Source organism: Triticum urartu, chromosome 7A (assembly GCF_056163025.1).
Source record: "Triticum urartu cultivar PI428250 chromosome 7A, HENAU_Tu73, whole genome shotgun sequence".
In the NCBI taxonomy this organism is placed as follows: domain Eukaryota; kingdom Viridiplantae; phylum Streptophyta; class Magnoliopsida; order Poales; family Poaceae; genus Triticum; species Triticum urartu.
In genome coordinates, this window is record NC_141879.1 from 569321883 (window position 1) to 569345653 (window position 23771).

General features: G+C 43.5%; 1 long non-coding RNA gene across 1 annotated transcript; it reads left to right on the forward strand.

The window, feature by feature from the left end:
- Nucleotides 1–3195: 3195 nt before the first annotated feature.
- LOC147960478 (uncharacterized) lies at nt 3196–20645 on the forward strand. Its single transcript, XR_015611467.1, has 3 exons — nt 3196–3496; nt 7414–7518; nt 19669–20645. It is a non-coding gene; the product is annotated as an uncharacterized LOC147960478 (long non-coding RNA).
- The last annotated feature ends 3126 nt before the right edge of the window (nt 20646–23771 follow it).

Genomic DNA, 23771 nt, shown 5'->3' on the forward strand with positions numbered 1-23771 from the left:
ATGGATACTTTCCATATGTCTGGCAATATTCAGTACTATCCTTTGTCATCTTTATTTTGAACACTTGATTCGATATGTTTGTGAATGCTTGCAATCATCAATCACAGTTATAATTCTTCCCTTCGGCTCAGACGTCACCCCGGACATGAGCTGGTTCTCGGCAAAACAAACCTTGAATGATTGTCGATCTATGTCTTTTCAACTTGCTTATCTTTTGATTAGAGCATCTGCTTTTGATCCCCCGAATTGGAAATCATAATTCCTTTGCATTTAAGCTTTGGAATTATCAGATGTTTCCAAAATGCGATGCCTTTGCATTATGTCTTCTTCTGATTGAATATCGATACTCACATCAGCTCCGTTGTGGATCGCCGGATCCATTATTGGATTATCATCCAACAGTGTCCTTCATATTCAAAGAACCTCGTGAAGTTCTTTCCCAGATACATAATACCTTTGGTAAATTGTATCCTCTCCTTTTGTCAAGCATACTCTCCTTTCGAGCTTGTGTTGTTTACTTCTGAAGTTTGTGGAATAGGTTCCTAAGATGCCCCTATGCGTTGAACCTATGCCTCACCTAATCCTTTTGAACCCAAGAGTTTTAATGAGTCTTACTCTTCTGGTGTTTTGACAGATAACATTTCAACACTACAACTTCATCGAAAGCGAGAAGTAAATGAAATGATATGCATTGAAGAAGTGGGAGTCGACCTTGAACTTTGTGTTCATGCCCATGGACACGACGTAGATCTTATCATGGAAGCTTCTCTTAAAATTAATTATCCCTTGGTATAAGATCATCTTATATCTAGGGTTTGATCCTTTGCAACCGTGGTTCTGACCATAATTGTTCCCCTTTGATTCTATTTCTCGGACAAGTTAAAGCACTTGTCTTCTGTAGAAAATGCATCTTCGCAACCTCTATTTTGATCTTCCATCGAGTATTTCCCTCCGGTATCTTAAAAAAAAGAACCATGTTGCTTCCTACGAGTCTTCTTCTGGTATTGCTTCTCATCGGTTTCAGATTTCCCTGGGTTTTGAGTTGTTAGTCACTCGAGAATGCCGATAAGTGAATCGATTCCACACTCTGATTCTATAACTCTAAGTAATTTTGTTGCTTACGAGTTTAATAATCCTTCAAGTCATTCCCACCCTGATCGGCTATATCATTATCGTGCTAAATTTTAACTGTGCTACCTGGTCCTTCTTCCCAGAGCACAATTTTCGACGATGAGCTAAGCTTATGTTGATCTTCCTCGTCATATTTTTCGCCTTGAACAACAAGCTTGATTTCGAGTTTGCGTTGTACCCATGGTTCCAATAACCTTTCGCTTCATCATTCCTTTGACTTGATGTCGTCGTCGATTGATTACATCTTCATGAAATCTCTCGACAAATGTGTCGTGATCATCATCAACATTCTTAGCTCTTCCAGGATATCGATTGAATTCATGATGAGAAATACCATCCTTGCCCCTCAATGATTTGTGTTATCATCGACAGCATTCTTGCCTCCCCCAACATGTTTTTGTTCATATAAATTTCGGAAATACATCCTTTTTGACATGTCGATGGATTTTTGCTGAAACCATCGGCCACCTCCTCATCTTTCCTGATAAAATTGCATGAGGTGTTCAAGTAATTCCCGGTGGATCCTTTGTGTTCCCAAGGTCCGGTCTTTACCTGATGACCATGTCAATGCTATCCAAAAGTATGACTGTGTTACTCCGAACATCATTAAGAACATTGGAGGCGCAGTGCTAAATGTTTCTTGATCAATTATCCAAACACCGTTGTATGGGTAAGCATCATGATTCTCCTTGCCCCATTAACTAAATGGATAAGTACTTGATGTCCTGTCTTGTATATGATGCTCTATTTGTTCTTGGGAAGTATATACTCTAATACTTTTGTATAAGCACCTTTTTCCTTTCCATTGTTTTGTTTAACCTTTCTTGCGATCTATATGATCTAAGCAGTAATAGTTCCCTGCTTATGTAACACCTTGGTGTACAAGCTCTGTCTGTAAGCCCTTGTTACTATTGTTGATGACATTCTGGTAGCCGCCGATGGACGAGAACTTTGCCTATTGGTCCACCTCGTCTTAATGAGCAGGAAATGGTTCTCTTTGTCCCTCGCCCTTGGTACCAACATTGTTACCAACATAACTGACAAACTATCCTCTGACCTACCTTGCTATCATGACCGTACATATGTTAGCGCCCTTCCTACCTTTAACCCACATGGTGGGCCCATAACCCACAGCTCCACAGGATCGAAACCTGACTCTCGTGTACATCTTTGTCCTCCAAAATTATTCCTCACGCTTGGCTTCGTATGTAATTCACGGGCCACCTTCTTGTGATCTGTTTTGCTATCAGATGCAATACTTATTTTCGATGCACTGAACCCCTTTCACACTCTGTTTCAGACATCAAACGATTGTCCATCCACTTGAAGCTTCTTATTGCTCCTCCTTACCTTGCTCTCGATGACTTTCTTGAATTTCAACTTGAGAGATGCCTCGATGCCACGTCGCGAGATAGCCCCTAGGTACCTATCTTATGTTGAGCCCCATCCTTTTCGAGTATTTCCTCCTGCTACACCCCTTAAATCTCGGAACGAGATTTCTTGTAGTGGAGGAGAATTGTGACGCCCGGATAATTAAGCTACAGTAATCCTCCGCTAATGATGCCACGTCATCACATTACTGTTGCTAATCCTCAGTTGATCCAAATCATGATTCAAATTCAAATTCAAAATTTAAAGTCAAATATCCAAGTTTGTCAAGCATGAAAACTAAAATGTTCAAAAGGTGGAAAATAATCCTTGGATATTTATCAAGTTGGAACCAACCTCATTTGAGTTCCCAAAATGCCCCTGGGATTTTATCTTGTGGTCCAACAATAATTAAATTGGCCTTTCCAATTTCTAAAAATGGTTAGCCAACTCCTTTTGACCCCAAACTTTTTATGCAACTTCACTTTGTTCCTATCTATTTTTGTGCAAAGTGCCACATTTGACAAAAATAATTCAGTAGCTCTTTTAAATAGAAAAGCAAAAGTTAAAACAAAAGCAAAAAAAGGGCCAAAGCCCCTGGCCTCCCATTGGGCTTCGGCCCACTTCAGCTAGGCCGGCCCACCCCTCGACCTACTTACCCCTCCCACCAGGAACCCTAGCCCACTACCCCTGCCGCACCCACTCTCCCCATGATCCCCTCCTTCCTCTCGTTCCCCTCCTAAACCGGATCGGGATCGGGCGGACTGCCCAGACCCCATCGTCACCGCCCGACTCTGCCGTCGCTCCAAGCCCTCCTCGCCGGACCGCCGCGGTCCTCCTTGCGGCCCCGTCCCCTCTCCCTTGTGGCCCGACGCCTGCTTGACGCCGTGGACGTTGTCGCAACCTCGCGCTGTCGCTGGTTCTCACCGGACTCCGTCCTTGTCGTCCTCCCCAACGGCACCAACGAGCCCGCTGCCACCCCCCCTACAGATCCGTTGTGAGCCCCTCGCCATTTCCCCCTCCCCTCTCGTCTCCGTCGTCGAGCGTGGCCGCCGCTCCCCGTTGCAGATGCTGCCCGGCCCGTGCTCCCGTGCATCCCCGTGCCGTCCCGTGGTCACCCCGCCCTGGTCTGCCGTGGCCGCGCCGCCCACGCCCTCTCACACTGCACAGCCGCCTGCTACTCCGCCCCACACACCGCGTCGCGTGCGTGCTCATCACCGGCTACGCCCTTTCGCCGTTTGCCCCGCACCGACGACCATCCTCGCTCAGCGCCGCCGCCCTCTACCGTGGCCGCTACCGCGCCCCTGGGCGTGTTCCCAAGCGAGCTGGCGCCCAAGCGCCCGCACCCGACGCCCCGTACCCGCGGCCCCCTCGTTGGTCGCCGCCCCAGCCCTCGCGGCTCCGGCCGGCCGCGCCGTGGCCGCCGGCGCGCGCCCTCCTGGGCGCCCGAGTGGTCCCCGCCCCCTGGTGGCCTCGGGCACGCACGCCCGCACCCGTGCGCCCGCTAAGCCACTAGGGTCTATGACACAGGGGCCCCACGCCCCTGGAACGTTTTTTTAAGAAAAATAAATAATTAAATTTAATAACTAATCAATTAGTAATTTATTTAATTAACTTAATTAACCTTGCTTATTAACCTAATTACATAATTAGTCTTAACTAAACTGTTAGGTTAGCTGAGGTGACAATGACAAATGGGCCCCACTGCCCCATTGACCAGTCAACCTAGTCAGAGTTGACTGTTGACTCTGTTGACATCAGAATGACGTCATGCTGGCGCAATAAGTCCTTTTTTGAGTTAAAGATAATCCCAGAAATTGTTTAAATATTTGAAAATTCATAGAAAATAATCCGTAACTCAGATGAAAATGTTTTCTACATGAAAGTTGCTCAGAACGACGAGACGAATTTGAATACGCGGTCCGTTCATCTGTCACATGCCCCTAGCATGCTGAACATGGGACATTCCCCCAGATCACAGGTCCGGAACCGGGAATACATTCCCGGTTGAATTCCTCCTTCACCTATATCGTGTAGCCTTACGTTAGGTCACACCCGGCATAACATATTGCCTCGTTATGCTTTGTGATGCTATGTTTGCTTTATATTTACTGTTTCTTCCCCCTCTTTTCTCCGGTAGACCCCGAGACCGATGCTGCCCCTGTGATCGACTACGTCACCGACGACCCCTCCTTCTTGTCTGAGCAACCAGGCAAGCAAACCCCCCTTGAGCATTCCGATATCGCCCATTTCTTTCCCTCTCATGCTTGCATTAGACCTGCTACTGTTTTCTGTATGATCCTACTCTGATGCATAGCCTGTTGTTGTTACCTGCTTTCATACCCTACATGCTTATCCTAAAGTGCTTAGTATAGGATGGTTAGTAATCCATCAGTGACCCCCACCTTGTCCCAGTTGCCCCGCTTTATGTTCGATGACTCGATCAACGTGATCGACGCCCAGGCCCCGACATCGCACATCACCTCCCTAGTTGTACGACTCTACAGAGTTACCATCGAGTGTCGAGGGTGGAACCTCTTGCATCACTCCTGATGAGATCTCCGTAGTGTAGCTTTACGGTCGAGGTCATCGAGGGTGATTTCCTCCTTAACCACTTCTGTTATGGCTCTGTCATGCAACCCATCAAACGTGAACCTCGAGGGTGGATCCTCTTACATTCACCTTGATGACAATATCGAGTGGAATTCACCGGGGGTGATTCCTCGGGTTTTTCCCTTGGTGTTAGACACACAGTTACTATGGTTACTATGACTTTGCACTGAACCATGTGACTAAAGACGGGTTGACCCTGAGTGGTACCCGCGCGAGCTTAATTGCGAGTGATGTGGAGTCGGGTTGACCTGGAAGGTGCCCGCGAGATACTTACGAGGCATGGCCGGGCATTCTTAGCCCTTGCCGCAAGTAATCGAGACGGGGCGACGGGGTCACATCGATCGTGAGTCTCTACTCGTTACCGCGCGTTCCTAATCCACTATGATTTGGATATTTGATCCGAGGGGCCTCTGTCCTGATAGCACTAACCATCACATGGGCATAGTATGGGCGTTCTGCATCGTATACATCAGCCGAAGCTTAATAGATGTCAGCGACTGAGCGGCGCGCGTCGGGTTGGACTGGAAAGCACCTACCTTGTTGAAGGAGGTAGCTAGGTCTGCTCACCGGCCGCGTTCGCAACGTGCAGGAGTTCCCGGGGAGATGGCCCATGACCCCTGGGGGCATAGGTTTAATCCGGCGTGCTGGCCTCTCTATTAAGCCTAGGTCGGGTTGCGGCGTATCGTTTGGTCGAGGTCGGGCATGAACCAGGAAAGTGTGTCCGGCCGGAGTTAATCAAGCGTGGTGGGTAAGTTGGTGCACCCCTGCAGGGAAGAAAACATCTATCGATAGCCTGTCCTACGGTAACGGACACTTGGAGTTGTATCCCGATCGATACAACTAGAACTAGATACTTGAGACGAGACATGGAGATGAGACTTGGATATGAGATGATAACTGGATAGTATGGCTCTGGGATTGCTTTCTCGCAGGGAGTTGAGAAAGGATCTCTGTCCGAGGTTGATAACACTACTACTTTACATTATGTTGATATGTACTCTTCTATGTGATGCAAGATGCTTGAAGATGCTAGTCTTTGATATGCTAGGCCTTTCCCCTTCTTTCTGGCATTCTGCAGTTTAGTCCACAGATACAGCCCCTTTCCTTTGATACAGATGCATACTTAGTTTAGATCTGATGTAAGTCTTGCGAGTACTTTGGATGAGTACTCACGGCTGCTTTGCTATCTCTTTTCCCCCATACCCGTTTGTTGCGACCAGATGACGGATCCCAGGAGCCAGACGACACCACTGATGACTACTGCTACCCCGAGGGTGCCTACTACTACGTGACGACCGCATATCAAGCATAAGAGATCCTCCAATTTGCGGACAATGCCCTTGAGTGTGATGATATGCTCCTTCAACAAAATATTTTTCACTTGTGAGATACTTGTTTTGAATACGAGCTAACTCAATCATCTTGAAAGCCTCAATCTCTGTTGGGGTGAAGAGATTGTGGTGAGGTTGAAGGATGTCTTCTTCTACTACTGCCAGAACTTGATCCCCCATGGCCTTGTTGATCCCACCATCCTTGTTGATCTCTCCGGGTTCTTCTCTCTTCAGCTCTATCTTCATTAGAGAAGCATCGTTGCCCTCATTATTGGAGGAGTAGGGAGACGACATGATGCTTGGACTTTACAATCCCGGCAGAAAACAGCTCGAAACAAGAACATGAGATTTTTGCGTGATACGGTGGTCAAAACCTTCGGGAGATTATATAATGAATTTTAACCGACCAAAAGAAGTATTGTACAAGAAAACGGAGTCCGGAGAGCACATGAGGTGCCCACGAGGCAGGGGGCGCGCCCAGGGGTAGGGCGCGCCCTCCACCCTCATGGAAGCCCCGTGTCCTTTCCGGTCTGCTTCTTATTTTCCTAATTTTTTTATATTCCAAAACGGAGAAATATTGCCATTAGAACTGTTTTGGAGTCGGTTTACTTACCGTACCACATACCTATTACCTTTCGGAGTCTGAAACTTTCCGGAAAGTGTCCCTTATGTATTCCTCCGGGGTTACGGTTTCAATAACATTAGTTTCAACATTTATGGGATTACCTAAGATATAATGTTTGATTCTTTGACCGTTTACTAGCCTCGGATTTGTGCCTTCGAAGTTGTTGATTTTTATGGCACCGGAACGATAGACCTCCTCGATAACATAAGGACCTTCCCATTTAGAGAGAAGTTTGCCTGCAAAAAATCTTAAATGAGAGTTGTATAGCAATACATAATCACCTACATTAAACTCACGCTTTTGTATCCTTTTGTCATGTCATCTTTTAACTTTTTCTTTGAACAGTTTGGCATTCTCATAGGCCTGGGTTCTCCATTCATCAACTGAGCTAATGTCAAATAACCTCTTCTCACCGGCAAGTTTGAAGTCATAATTGAGCTCTTTAAAGAGGTAATGTTCTAGCTCAAGAGGTAAGTGACATGCTTTGCCATAAACCATTTTATACGGAGACATACCCATAGGATTTTTATATGCAGTTCTATAAGCCCATAATGCATCATCAAGTTTCTTGGACCAATTCTTTCTAGATCTATTAACAGTCTTTTGCAAAACTAATTTGAGCTCTCTATTACTTAATTCTACTTGACCACTAGACTGTGGGTGATATGGAGAAGCAATTCTTTTATTAACATCATACTTAGCAAGCATTTTACGAAAGGCACCATGAATAAAATGTGAACCACCATCAGTCATTAAATATCTAGGTACTCCAAACCTCGGGAAAATAACTTTTTTAAGCATCTTAATAGAGGTGTTATGATCAGCACTACTAGTTTGAATAGCCTCTACCCACATAGTAACGTAATCAACAACAACTAAAATATGTGTATACCCATTAGAGGAAGGAAAAGGTCCCATATAATCAAAGCCCCAAACATCGAATGGTTCAATAACAAGTGAATAATTCATAGGCATTTCTTGACGTCTGCTAATATTACCAATTCTTTGACATTCATCACAAGACAAGACAAACTTACGGGCATCCTTGAAGAGAGTAGGCCAATAAAAATTGGATTGCAATACCTTGTGTGCAGTTCTATCTCCAGCATGGTGTCCTCCATAAGCTTTGGAGTGACACTTGCGTAGGATCTATTCCTGTTCATGCTCAGGTACACAAAGTCTAATAACATCATCTACTCCTTCTTTATAAATATGTGGATCATCCCAAAAGTAATGTCTTAAATCATAGAAGAACTTTTTCTTTTGCTAGTATGTGAAACTAGGTGGTATATATTTAGCAACAATATAATTAGCATAATCAGCATACGTACCATGGAGTAGTACGAGAAGCATTTATGACATTTAATTGTTCATTAGGAAAGCTATCATCTATAGGTAGTGGGTCATCAAGAACATTCTCTAACCTCGACAAGTTGTCTGCAACGGGGTTCTCAGCTCCCTTTCTATCAATAATATGCAAGTCAAATTCTTGTAGCAAGAGAACCCATCTAATAAGTCTAGGTTTAGCATCTTTCTTTTCCATAAGGTATTTCATAGCAGCATGATCAGTGTGAATAGTTACTTTAGAATCAACAATATAAGGTCTAAACTTATCACATGCAAATACAACTGCTAAAAATTCTTTTTCAGTAGTTGCATAATTTCTCTGGGCATTGTCTAGAGTTTTACTAGCATATTGAATAACATTTAATTTCTTATCAACTCTTTGTCGTAGAACAACCCGTACAGCATAATCACTAGCATCACACATAATTTTAAAGGGTAAATTCCAATCAGGTGGCTGAACAATAGGTGCAGAAATCAAAGCTTTCTTAAGTATTTCAAATGCTTCTACACAATCATCATCAAAGACAAAAGGAATATCTTTTTGTAATAGGTTAGTCAGAGGCCAAGAAATTTTTGAGAAGTCCTTAATGAACCTTCTATACAAACCAGCATGACCCAGAAAACTTCTTATACCTTTGATGTCCTTGGGACACGGCATCTTTTCAATAACATCAACTTTAGCTTTATCAACTTCAATACCTCTTTTAGAAATTTTATGCCCCAAGACAATACCTTCATTAACCATAAAGTGGCACTTCTCCCAATTCAAGACAAGGTTATTTTCTTCACATCTCTGCAAAACCCGATCAAGGTTGCTCAAGCAATCATCAAAAGAGGATCCATAAACGGAGAAATCATCCATGAAAACCTCACAAATCTTTTCACAAAAGTCAGAGAATATAGCCATCATGCATTTTTGAAAGGTAGTAGGTGCATTACATAAACCAAAAGGCATACGTCTATAAGCAAAGGTACCGAAAGGGCAGGTAAAAGTGGTCTTAGCTTGATCATCAGCTGACACAGGTATTCGAGAGAAACCAGAGAAACCATCTGGAAAGCAAAAATGTGTATGTTTGGATCATCTTTCTAGCATTTGATCAATAAAAGGCAAAGGGTAATGATCTTTTTAGTAGCTTTACTTAATTTGCGGAAATCAATTACCATCCTATAACCTGTAATAATTCTTTGCGGGATCAATTCATCTTTATCATTAGGAACAACGGTAATACCTCCCTTCTTAGGGACACAATGGACAGGACTTACCCACTGACTATCAGCAACGGGATAAATTATACCTGCCTCAAGGAGCTTTAATATTTCCTTTCTTACCACTTCCTTCATCTTAGGATTTAGCCGTCATTGGTGATCAATAACTGGTTTGGCATCCTTATCCAAATTTATTTTGTGTTGACATAGAGTGGGACTAATGCCCTTAAGATCATCAAGAGTATATCCAATAGCAGCACGGTGCTTCTTCAGAGTTTTCAATAATTTCTTTTCTTCATGCTCTGAAAGGTTAGCACTAATAATAATAGGATATATCTTCTTTTCATCCAGATAAGCATATTTAAGAGTATCATGTAACGGTTTAAGCTCAAACACGGGATCACCCTTGGGTGGAGGAGGATCCCCTAGGATTTCAATAGGCAAGTTATGTTTCAGAATAGGTCCTTGTTTAAAGAATACTTCATCTATTTCCCTTCTTTCATTAATGAACATATCATTTTCATGGTCGAGCAAATATTGTTCTAAAGGATCATTAGGAGGCACAACAATAGAAGCAAGACCAATAATTTCATCCTTACTAGGTAATTCCTCATCACGGGGTTGTGAACGAAATTTAGAGAAGTTAAACTCATGAGACATATCACCCAAACCAATAGTAACAACATCCTTTTCGCGGTCTATCCTAGCATTAACAGTATTTAAGAAGGGTCTACCAAATATAATGGGACAAAAGCTATCTTGTGGGGAATCAAGAACAAGAAAATCAGCAGGATATTTAACCTTCCCACACAAGACTTCAACATCTCTAACAATCCCAATCGGTGAAATAGTATCTCTATTGGCAAGCTTCATTGTAACATCGATATCTTCTATCTCAGAAGGTGCAATATTGTGCATAATTTCTTTGTATAAGGTATGAGGTATTGCACTAGCACTAGCACCCATATCACATAAGCCATGATAATAATGATCTCCTATTTTAACAGAAATAACATGCATGCCTATAACAGGTCTATGTTTATCCTTAGCACCAGGCTTAGCAATTCTAGCAGTTTCTTCACAGAAATAAATAACATGCCCATCAATATTATCGGCCAAGAGATCTTTAACTATAGCAATATTAGGTTCAACTTTCATTTGCTCAGGGGGTTTGTGTGTCCTAATATTACTCTTGTTGACTACAGTTGAAGCTTTAGCATGATCCTTAATTCTAACAGGGAAAGGTGGTTTCTCAACATAAGCAGTGGGAACAACAGGATCATCATAAGTGATAGTTTTTTATTCAACTTTAATAGGTGCAACTACTTTTGTTTCAATGGGAGGATTATATTTAAACCACTTCTCCTTAGGGAGATCAACATGAGTAGAAAAAGATTCACAGAAAGAAGCTACTATCTCAGAGTCAAGTCCATATTTAGTGCTAAACTTACGGAAAACATCAGTATCTATAAAAGATTTAACACAATCAAACTCAGGTGTCATACCTGACTCCTCACCTTCGTAGAGATCCCAATCTTCAGAGTTGTGTTTAATCATCTCCAATAAATCACATACGAATTCAATAGTCTTCATCATAAAAGAACTAGTACAAGAAGTATCAAGCATGGAGCGATTGTTGTCAGAAAATCGAGCATAAATTTTTTGAATAATTATTTCCCTTAAGAGCTCATGATTGGGGCACGAATATAACATCGAATTAAGCCTCCCCCAAGCTTGAACGATGCTTTCTCCTTCGCGAGGCCAAAAATTATATATATAATTACGATCATGATGAACAAGATGCATAGGATAAAACTTATGGTGAAATTCCAGTTTCAATCGCTTATAGTCCCATGATCCCATATCATCACATAGCCTATACCATGTCAATGCATCTCCGTTCAAAGATAAAGGGAAGACCTTCTTCTTGATAACATCATCAGGCATACCTGCAAGCTTAAATAATCCACAAACTTAATCCACATAGATTAAGTGCAAATCGGGATGCAATGTTCCATCTCCTGCAAAAGGATTGGCTAGCAGTTTCTCTATCATACCCGAAGAAATTTCAAAGTAAACATTTTCAGTAGGTTCAGTAGGTTGAGGGGTAACTAATTGTGGTTCTGGACGAGGTGAAGATACCCCGAACAAACCCCTCAAAGGATTATGTTCCATAGTAACAAGTGACAGTAAATTTCAGCACACTATATAAGTTTTTCCTTACCAAATTCCACCTACCAAAGGCACTTCACTCCTTGACAACGGCTCCAGAAAAGAGTCTTGATGACCCACAAGTGTAGGGGATCTATCGTAGCCTTTTTGATAAGTAAGAGTGTCAAAACCAACAAGGAGTAGAAGGAAATTATAAGCAGTTTTCAGTAAGGTATTCTCTGCAAGCACTGAAATTGTCGGTAACAGATAGTTTTGTGATAAGATAATTTGTAACGAGTAGCAAGCAATAAAAGTAAATAAGGTGCAGCAAGATGGCCCAATCCTTTATGTAGCAAAGGATAAGCCTGGACAAACTCTTATATGAAGGAAAGCGCTCCCGAGGACACATGGAAATAATCGTCAAGCTAGTTTTCATCACGTTCATATGATTCGCGTTCGGTACTTTGATAATTTGATATGTCGGTGGACCGGTGCTTGGGTACTGTCCTTACTTGGACAAGCATCCCACTTATGATTAACCCCCATTGCAACCATCCGCAACTACAACAGAAGTATTAAGGTAAACCTAACCATAGCATGAAACATATGGATCCAAATCAACCCCTTACGAAGCAACGCATAAACTAGGGTTTAAGCTTCTGTCACTCTACCAACCCATCATCTACTTATTACTTCCCAATGCCTCCCTCTAGGCCCAAACAATGGTGAAGTGTCATGTAGTCGACGTTCACATGACACCACTAGAGGGATGACAACATACATCTCATCAAAATATCAAACGAATACCAAATTCATGTGACTACTAATAGCAAGACTTCTCCCACGTCCTCAGGAACAAACATAACTACTCACAAGGCAGATTCATGTTCATAATCAGAGGGGTATTAATATGCATAATGGATCTGAACATATGATCTTCCACCAAGTAAACCAACTAGCATCAACTACAAGGAGTAATCAACACTACTAGCAACCCACAGGTACCAATCTGAGGTTTGGATACAAAGATTGGATACAAGAGATGAACTAGGGTTTGAGATGACACTAGTGCAGAACCGGGCAATAGCACCGGTTCGTAAGGCCCTTTAGTGCCGGTTTGGTAACCGGCGCTAAAATGTAGGCACTAAAGGCCCCCCCCCTTTAGTACCGGTTCAGCACGAACCGGTGCTAAAGGGCAACCACGTGGCACGAGCCAGCTTTGGGGGCACGGAGCCCTTTAGTACCGGTTGGTGTCACCAACCGGTATTAAAATGTTGGGGGGTTTTGGGTTTATGATTTCTTTTTCATTTAATTTTGTGTTTTCCATTTAATTATTTTTCGTTTGCTGGTATTTTACGATACTACATATTGTACACGTTATGCATATATATAAATAGAATTTCTAGTAGAACCGATCATAATATATATATATCATCGAATGTCTCACAACCACCATTAATTAATTCACACATATATACACACATGTATATATATATACAATTTCTCCTAATTGGTGCCTTCGGAGCCAGTGACATTAGCCTAGCTAATTGGTGCCTTCGGAGCACGATAACAATTGGAAGTGCTTCATGGGGGCGGTAGCGGGTAATAGTATTCTCCTTTGGGATCTATGACCTGGTCGAGCAAAAATCCCGCTATTTCCTCTTGAATTGCTTCTATGCGGTCCTGTGCTAGGAGCTTGTCCCACACCTCTTTGAACTGTTAAGAAGGAGATCAATATGCATGTGTATTAGTTGTGTGACTAGATATCGATAATGGTGTAAAAAATGTGAATAGTGTTCTGACAATCGATATCGTACCCACTCCTGTCTTTGAGATTTGCTCCTTTCGGACGCCATCATGCGAATGTTCTCGCAAACGTAGTATGCACATAGATCATTCCCCGACGCCTGCTTCAGGGCCTTTACGAGAATGGAATTTGATCAGATAATAATTAATCAAGCATGATAATTAAAGAGATGGCAGCTAGCTAGTACTACTTAATTACTTACCTTGGGTCGATACCATTTCAGACTTTGTTTCCATGGGCCTGGAGTGACCCTGATGAACTTTGCCCAAGCCCTGCCCGCCGACAAAGAAAATGAATAAATGGGTTATTAAATAGTTGTTATCAGGAAATGACGAACTAATTAAATAGGCCGAGATATAGTTAATAATGATTGAAATTACCTGTTGACTATCCCCTTCACGATGGTGTAGTCACTTGCTTTCTTAAGTAGTGAGTCTAGTACTTCAACTGTTCGTTCATCAACTTTAATGATTAACAAGATCCAGTGAAATCTGCATGCACACACGTTTGCATGTCTTAATTAAGCGGGCATATGTAAGCAAAAACATGTAGTTATAGCTAGTTGGGAAAAACAGAATTTGTAGTACAAGACAGTGTGACTCACTAGAAGTTGTAAGGAAGTAGTATATCTTCATTGTATTTGAGTTCCTTGAAGAACTGTAGCATGCTTTCCTCTACACTTTTTTCATGATATGGATCTATTTTCCATGTGTATTCATTAATGGTATTTGGGTCAACGAACCCAATGCCATAGCGTCCACCTTTTTTCATTTCATAAATCTTCATCCTGCATAATACCACAAAAAAGAATATAGTGAGGATAATTACAGGTAATGATTGATCAAAATGATCACTACAGCTAGCTTGAGACTTAAATTACAGAAAGAAATCACTTACAGACAATAGCAACTGACGATAGATTTGTCGAGTGCGTCTTTATTGTATAGCTGAAATAGTTCTGAATACTCAACGGTCACAGCTTTCTCATGGTAGTAATGCTCCTTGTTGACATTCACCATGAGGGACTCTCGATTGGAAATCTTGGTAATGTCCATGTACCATTGATGCAATTCATACATTCTCGTTGGGAGCTTATTGACCTCCTCTAGCTCGACAAAAGGTTGGCCCCGGGCATATTTCCGTTTTATTTCCTCCTCTACTCGGAGACGTGGGCTCGATATCGAGGAGTTGTCCAACAGTGATCCCGATCGATTCAGCATGCGCAATATGCTCCTCGGTTATTACCACATCACCCACCCCGGGAACGTTAATGGTTTGCCCACAATAATATTGGGCGCGCCTACTCTCATGTGTTGTTGGCACAACAAGCGGGGGGATTGATTGCGCCGCCTGTTCTCCCAGCTGGGGAACGGTTTTACCGCTCCTTTTGCCAGCTGATTTGCTCGAGCTCGAGCTCGCCTCTTTCTGTAGACGTGCTTGATTTAACTTCCTGAGGTGGCGCTCATAGTCTGTGTGAACAGGCTTGGGATCTGGTGGTCTAGCCATACGAATGAAGTGGTCAATCTTTTCCACAGGCACTTTCTCCCTTGGCGGCGGTGGCGGTTTCGGTGCAAAATGGGCTTCCAGCTCGGCCTTCGATATGGCTACGTTTTCCTCCTCGGACTTGTCGTAAGGCCTCTGCGGAAGAGGCGCGAGGCTTGGACCATATTGAAATCGCTTGCCTCCGCCTGTACCTGCAGTACTACCTCGACTTGTACCGCTACGCACCATAGCTGAGGCGGCTCTCTTCCGTGATTGCTGAGGCGGCGAAGACGGCTGACGTGGCTGAGTTGGAGGAGGAGGAGTGGCCTGAAGTTGTGCCGGACTTGGAGGAGGAGTGGCCTGAAGCTGTGCCGGACTTGGAGGAGGAGTGGCCTGACGCTTTGCCGGACTTGGAGGAGGAGTGGCCTGAAGCTGTGCCGGACTTGGAGGAGGAGTGGCCTGACGCGTTGGTGGACTTGGAGGAGCGGGAGTCTGCTGACTTGATGGCGGACTGCGACGAGGAGTCGGATGACGCGGTGTCGGTGGCCTTCGAAAGATGATGCAATCCTTTCTCCATAGGATGATACGATGGTTGGCCTCTCCTAGTGTGTGCTCATCGTCACCTCCAGGAGTGTCAAGCTCTAGCCTCGAATATTGGTCCACCACCTCATCAACCAAGACACGAGCATAGCCCGCTAGAATCGGGTTGCAATGGAAGGTTGCCTCGGGGGGATTTGTAAAAGCAAGGGCGTCCGCCACCTTCATGGATATGTTCTTCATTTTGAAGTGTAGCTCGCAGTTAGTGTTCTCCATGATGTCATCCACTGGGTAGCTATCCAGCAATGTGTCGCCCGGGGAGGAACCCACGCTGCTTCTCGGCATGGATGGGACGGTGCTATCCATTGGTGGATCATCCGCTAGCTGCTGAGACCCCCTTTGCTGGCTAAGTGAGTCGATCTACTCCTGCTGCCGCTGGAATTTGATTGCCAAGTCCGTGTGCGCTGATTCTAGGCCTTGAAGGCGTTCATAGTCTAGCTTCCTCTGCTCCTCCTCCATCTTCCTCTTCTTCTCCTCCGCAATCTTTTTTCTCGCACGGGTTCTATAGTCGGCATTCCAGTCCGAAAACCCCTCATACCATGGAATAGCGCCCATGCCTCGTGTTCTTCCCGGGTGTTCAGGATTTCCCAGGGCACGTGTAAGCTCGTCGTTCTCTCTGTTGGGCTCGAACAACCCGGATCGAGCCTCTTCTATTGCAACAAGTAGCTTATCTTCGGCTCCGTCCAGACATGCCTTCTTCGAAACTTTGCCTGTCTTCGGGTCCAACTCCCCCCATGCGCATAGAACCAAGTCCTGCACCTGGGGGGCCAGCTCAATGTTTCTAGAGTGACACCCGCATCCAGCATCTCTTTCTCAGACTTATCCCACTTAGGCATTCCCACCGCATAGCCACCTAGCCCCAGCTTATGGAACTTATCCTTTTTTGTGGCATTGGCCTTGTTTATTCTCGACCGTTCCTTAGATAATTCCGAATCCTTGAATTTCACGAAATCGTCCCAATGAGCACTTTGGTTCTCTAGTGTTCCCTCGAATACTGGAGTCTTCCTTCCTCCGTTGACGTACTTGGCCCATTCACGAATCTTGTGGTTCTTGAATGCAACCGCCATCTTCCTAAGAGCAGCGTCCTTGACTTTCTCCACATCTGCATTTGTGAAATGATCTGGTAGGGTGAAATGTTCCATGAGCGTTTCCCAAAGCAAATGTTTTTGTCTGTCGTTGACAAAAGTAACTCCTGGACGTGGCTTTGCTGGCTCTCTCCATTCTTGAAGGGAGATCGGGAGTTGGTCCTTCACAAGAACTCCGCACTGACGAACGAACTTGTCCGCAATCTTCTTAGGCGCGAATGGTTCACCATTAGGTCTGATTGCCTCGATATTGTACTTTACGCCCTCCTTCAACTTTTTGTTCGGGCCTCGTTTCGTCCAGTTGCCTGAAGATTTGCTCGATCCGGATGGCTGAAAGAAGAAAGATCGATTTGTTAATATATCTTCAAGTCATTTAAAACATGTGATGATCACCAGATGCCTGCTTATATAAATATATATACCTCTCCGGTTTTTGTTGTTTCAAGATCAACATTTTCTTCGTCATGTTCATAGTTCATGACTTCATCAATTCGGTCGTCGCGATCGAATATCATATCACCCTCCTCGGTGTTGTTTAGATATTCGGAGCCGTCATAATCTTCTTCATTCTGATCATCATCTGGCCCGCGAGGATTGCGTATGATATTGAACAGGGCCTCTTCTCCCTCTCTGCCGGTATTGTCCGCCATAGGTTTTGTTTAACTAATCCAAAGGAAATATATTCAAATTATAATGCATGGATGCAATCAATTAATAAGGAAAAACTGAATCAATCATAGTACATAATAAGCATCATCGAATATAATCTCGAATACGTCGTCTCGAATAATAGATATAATCTCGAATACATTGTCTCGAATAATAGATATAATCTCGAATACATCGTCTCGAATAATAGATATAATCTCGAATACATCGTCGGATCATGCGGCGCGGGCGGTGGACACCCAAAGAGAAGGAACCCTCACAGGATCATAGCTGAAGCGAGATCCTTGAAGAAACTGCTAGGTATTGGAGAACCTTCCGCCCTCTAACGCAACCATGTAGCGATGGACGTGCTCGTCCTCCTTCCTGACACGGCGACGTACCACCTCTGGCGGGGTCAGCTCCCTCCGCAACGAAACTGGCCCACGTGAACGCCACCAAACGAGATCAGGGTCGACGACCGGGGCCGGGTTCCTCATCAAGCGGCGCGCCCCTCCAGGCAGCACCTCCCAGTGCCAGCCCGGCGGAGCCCAGTCCTGAACATGGGTCAGTCGGACATCGTCGCAGACGGGTCGATGGCGAGGATGCGGGTCGGGCATCGTCGAGAACAAATACTAGCTATATACCCGCAAAAAGTAACATTTTTTTAATGATTGGATTTTGATAACTAAAATTTCTAACATTTCTATATAACTAACATTCCTATAACATTTCTAACAATGCTATATAACTAACATTTCTATAACATTTCTATAACTAAAAAACAGAAAAAATTATAACATTTCTATATATATAACTAACATTTGTATAACATTTCTAATATTTCTATAACTAAAAAAAATAAAAATTTCTAACCTTTTTTATAACTATTTCAATAACTAAAAAACAGAAAAATTTCTAACAATTCTAACTTTTTTATAAATATTTCTATAACTAAAAAACAGAATTTTTTTTAACAATTCTAACATTTCTATAACATTTCTATAACACCCCAAATTTTTCAATTTGGAATGTTATACATTAGATCATCATTGCATATCATATTTTATTTGCTTTTGGTTTTGATCCTATAAATTCAACGCAACTCAAGGACCCACAGAGAGAGTTGGGATTTCGTTATTTTCATATTTGAGTTTTCTCAGAAATTGAGAATAGGATCATTTGATTTTAATTATTTATCATCAATTATTTCTATTACAAAAATATGAGAGAGGGAATAAAATGACTTTCCCAAAATAAAGAAATATTGAGGATTTAATAATAAAATCAAGTAAGATTTTATTTCGGAGTTTTTCGGTATTTTATTTGAATTTAGGAAAAATGTGCGTTTTTCAAAATTGCATTTAGGCCCCAAATAAATGTTCACCTCGTGCGGCTTGATTTCAGAAGCCCGGGAAAATTTATTTCGGGATTTTTGGAGTCCATTTAGTATTTCTTTTTATTTTTCTTCTGCACGTAATTATTTAAAAAAAACGCGCACCGACCTAACCGGGCCGTGTCCGACTAGGACTCCTGGCTCGGCAGGCTTTATAAGCCGCAGCCCAGCCCCGGGCCAAACCCTAGCCGCCAGCCCCGCCCGCCCTCGAGCCCCGCGCCGCCGCCGCTCGCGCCGCCGCCCGCACCGCCCGCCGCCGCCGCCGACGCCTCGCCGGACCCCGCCGCCGCCGACCCGCCGCCCGAGGTGCCTCGATTTTTGCGCCGCCGTTTTTCTCGAAAAACCGTTCGGTTTTTCGAGCGGTTTGTTGTTGGTTTTTTTAGTTTCCTTTTTTTATTTAGATCGGTTTTTTCGGTTTAGGTTAAATAGCGAGCGTTCGTTCGCTCGTTCGTTCGTTTTAAAGAACGTATTCGTCGTTTAGATCCGGTTAAGAACGTACGTTCGTTAATCCGTTTGTCATTTTTCTTTTTCTCGGATTTTCCGCGATTATTTTCTGATCGCGATTTCTGATCCGATTTTCGTTGTAGTATAACTTTTCGCTCGTTTATCGGAATCAGGCGATTCAAGCGCTTGGAGTTTCGTCTCGAAACCCTCTATCCGTCTAACCAACTTAAACAAGTTTTTGCCACTTTAAAAATTGCGTTAGATCCAGATTAGTAGAACGAAGTTGTTTTCTTTCGCCGTTTGACTTTCGTTGCTTCGTTCGATTTGATTCTTTTTGCAAACCGGAGTTCTTAAGTTGAACTTTCTGGTTATCTCTTACTTGAGTTTTACCTGTGCATTAGATGAGTCCTTATTGTATGCTTGTTGTTTGTCTGCGATAGAATACCCGGAGTGCGCCGCCTGTTACTTCGAATCTCTAGGTTTCACGGATCATCAGCAAGGCAAGTAACACTTGATCATACCTTTCCTACTACCCAGTTTTATTGCATTAGATCAAATCCTCAAACATTGCATGATTAGGATCTAATTAAATTGTGGGATGGGAAGTAGTTGAGGTAGTACCTATTACCTGTTTATTAACAAACCTTTGGGAGTTACTTCTACGTTTGCTTATTATTGCTATGCTATGCTAGTAGACGTGGATTTTGTGAGTGATATCCATGACAGATGTGAGTTTTTTAATTAATGGTTTATCTAAGGTGGCAACTTAAACACACATCTGGGTGGATTGAGGCACCTGGGTAATCCAGGATTTGCCTGTTTTCTTTTTGACCGCCACCCAGGCTCAAAGGGATCATGAGATTTTTCATGCTAGAAACTTCCGTGTGCAGCCACAAGCTATTATGGTCTCTAGCATAGTTGACTAAGTCGTGCGAACTCTTACAGTGGTAGACTAGAAGATGTAGGTGGTACGGTCTACCCGATCGTAAGGTGCTAGCGCTTCTGAAAGACTATGTCTCAGTCATCCGTCTTCTCAAACACCATGTAGTGCGAGAAACCAAACGGAGGCGATCGAGTCTTGTGGGGAAAAGTGCGCAAACCTCTGCAGAGTGTATAAACTAATCATGGTTAGCCGTGTCCCCGGTTATGGACATCTTGAGTATCTAGTACCTGGATTATCATGTGAATCTCAACATGTTACCCTAAATTAATTTGGTTGGGTTTTGTTTAATGATGTTTAATTGGGATTGAGAATGCTGTCAACCATTCTCAATGTTTAACAACCACCATGATAGTTAAATAAATTTATTCCTTTGCAGTAGGGAAAAATTGGCTTTTCGCAAAAACTGTAACCATAGAGCTCTCCACCAGCCAAATATGCATATAGAATAGCTGTTTCATTCCATTACTCTCTATGTGTTACATTGCCAGCATATTCCATGTGCTGACCCGTTTTCGGGCTGCAACGTTAATGTTGCAGACTTTTCAGACGACGATTAAGGAGTTTTTAGGTCGTGGTTCTATACTCAGTGATGCCGTTGGAGTTGATGGACTCGCTTATCTTCCAAGCCTTTCGCTGTTATCGTTATTAGATGGCCTTAAGCCATGTTTATTGTAATAAGTTCTCTATTGAGACACTCGATGTAATAAGTGCGTGATTGCTACTCTGTTATAAATCCTCCGAGTACTGTGTGGTGTCAGCATTACTGATCCAGGGATGACACCGAAGCACAGAGATTGGACCGTTTGAGGTCTAGTCGCTACAAAGATGGTATCAGAGCACATGCTGACTGTAGGACACGACCACTAAGCAAAAGACCTAGATCACTACCTACTCTCTTCTCTTCCGACTCCTCATCTTTTCTACTCTTTTAGGATGGCGGATGCAAGGAACAAGTTCACGCAACCGGATGAAGATACACCCTTTGGACGTCACTTGAAGGAAGTCACTAGATACCTGAACATAGGAGTACCAAGCTTCACCGGAACCTACAACGCCACTTTACCTGAAGAAGAGCGCTGGATGATTCAAGTTCAAGTTCCAGGAAGGACGTTCATGCCAGTCACTGAGCCCATAGAGTTTTGTTTTAATGCACCAACTTGGAGTCTAGGAAAGAGCATGGCAGCTCACATCGCCATAGGACGCATTGGAGAAGTCTACTGCAATGATCTCAAGGATACTATCTACCAGATTTGTGGACGCCGAGAGGAGCACTGGGAGATGATCAACACCAGGAAGGATAGATCAATTGCAGCTTTTATCTAGGAGTTAAACCAGCACATTCGACGTCAGGAGAACCAGATGTGCGCCGACATGATAGACCTGAAGAAGGCAAGGACAAGAATCAAGTAACTGGAGGAAGAACTCAAGGCTACACGTGAAGATTATGAAGAAGAAATTGAAGTATTAGTGGACAAGAATGTCGACCTAACAATGAAGATCGGGATATTTATGGGAGGCCCTACACTAGTAGATGAAGACGAAGAACCCAAGGAGATACGCCCGGAAGACTACATCATCATCGACGACATCGATTCGGATCCAGATGATAGCGATGATGACTATGTTGATGAGGCCGGAGCAGATATCATAGAGTCTGCAACCGAAGAATATTTCTAGTAGACCACCTCATCAGTAGTAGTAGTCCACCATGTAAATATTATAGTCTGAGCACTTTTGTGATAGTTAGATCGATTGTATGCCCTTGTTTGATTGAATGAATGAAGTGAATTGTTTGATTTTGCCTCATGTGCATATGGGTAGTGTTTTCCCTTTAGACCCCCTCTATTCTTAAATCTCATCTTTTCTAAACCCTCAGATGCCTCCGAGACGTGACCCTGGATTTACCTTTCCACCGGAGCTCACTCAGTTGATCCAGCAGCAGAACACATTGATGCAGTTGCTAGTCCAGAATCAGAATCAGGGGAACAACAACAACAATCCACCACCACCACCTGTTGATCATTTAGCCCGTTTTCTTAGGTTGAACCCGCCGGTGTTTTCCAGTAGCACTGAGCCAATAGTAGCAGATGATTGGCTCCGCAAGACAGCTAGAGAGTTGACCACAGCAGGATGCACGGATGCGGAGAAGGTGAAGTTTGCCGCACATCAGCTTGAAGGACCTGCAGCATCATGGTGGGAGAATTTCACAGCTACTTTCCTTGTCGACACTATCACATGGGACCAGTTTCAGCAGGCTTTTCATACTGCCCATGTTTCAGCAGGAGCTATGGCCATGAAGAAGCGTGAGTTTCGCAACTTGCGCCAAGGAGGACGGACAGTTGGCCAGTACGTGGAGGACTTTAGTAAATTAGCACGTTATGCCCCAGATGACGTTGCTACAGATGCAGCTAAGCAGGAGAAGTTTCTGGAAGGACTGAACAATGAGTTGAGCATGCAGTTGATGGTAGCAACCTTCAACAACTACCAGGAGTTGGTAGATCGTGCTCTTATGATTGAAGGGAAGCAGCAGCAAATTGAAAGTCGCAAGAGGAAGTATGCACAAGGAAAGTACAATTCAGGAACTCAGCAGAAGCCACGTTTTACCCCTAGACCGGGAGGACATTTTCAGCATACCCATGGAGGAGGTAGATCGCACAATCACAATGGCCCTAGGAATGGAAATGATAATGGAGGAAGCAACGGCCAGAACCGTACCAACCCATCAACCCCAGCCAAGAAAGACCTGAGCCAAGTCACTTGCTTTAAGTGTTCGAAGACCGGACATTATGCCAATGAATGTCTTGAATTACAAAATGGAAATAGCAATGGAAGCTCTGGGAAGAAGCCGAACCCTTTCAACAGGGGACAGGTGAACCACGTTAGCGTGGAGGAGGTTGAAGCTCAGCCTGATGCAGTAATAGGTAAGTTTTTGGTTAAGTCATTTACTGCACTCGTTCTTTTTGATACTGGTGCATCGCATTCATACATCTCAAGGGGATTTGTGGATAAGTATAACCTGTCAACCCAAGCCCTTAGGTCACCCATGTTAGTAACCTCGCCTGGAGCAGAATATATGGCTAGTCGATGGTGTGATCGGTTACCATTAAGGATTGGTAACTATGTTTTTCCCTCAGACCTAATAGTATTGGAATCCCAAGGATTGGATGTGATATTAGGCATGGATTGGTTATCAAAGTATGAAGGTAATATTGAATGTGCTAGTAAGTCAATTTTGCTTACCACCCAGAAGGGAGAAGGATCAAGTATGTATCCTGACATGTGCCAAAGAGGACTCAAGTAAATTGCTTAACAGGAGTTGTGCAGGAGGAAGTACCAGTGGTAAAGGAATTCCCTGATGTATTTCCAGAGGAGTTGCCAGGCATGCCACCAGATAGGGACATTGAGTTTTTGATTGAGCTATTGCCAGGCACAGGGCCAATATCGAAGAGACCACACAGGATGCCTGCAAAGGATTTGGTGGAGATTAAGAAGCAAATTAAGGAGTTACTGGATAAAGGTTATATTCGCCCAAGTTCTTCACCTTGGGAATCACCAGTACTTCTCGTGGAAAAGAAGGATGGATCGTTAAGGATGATTGTT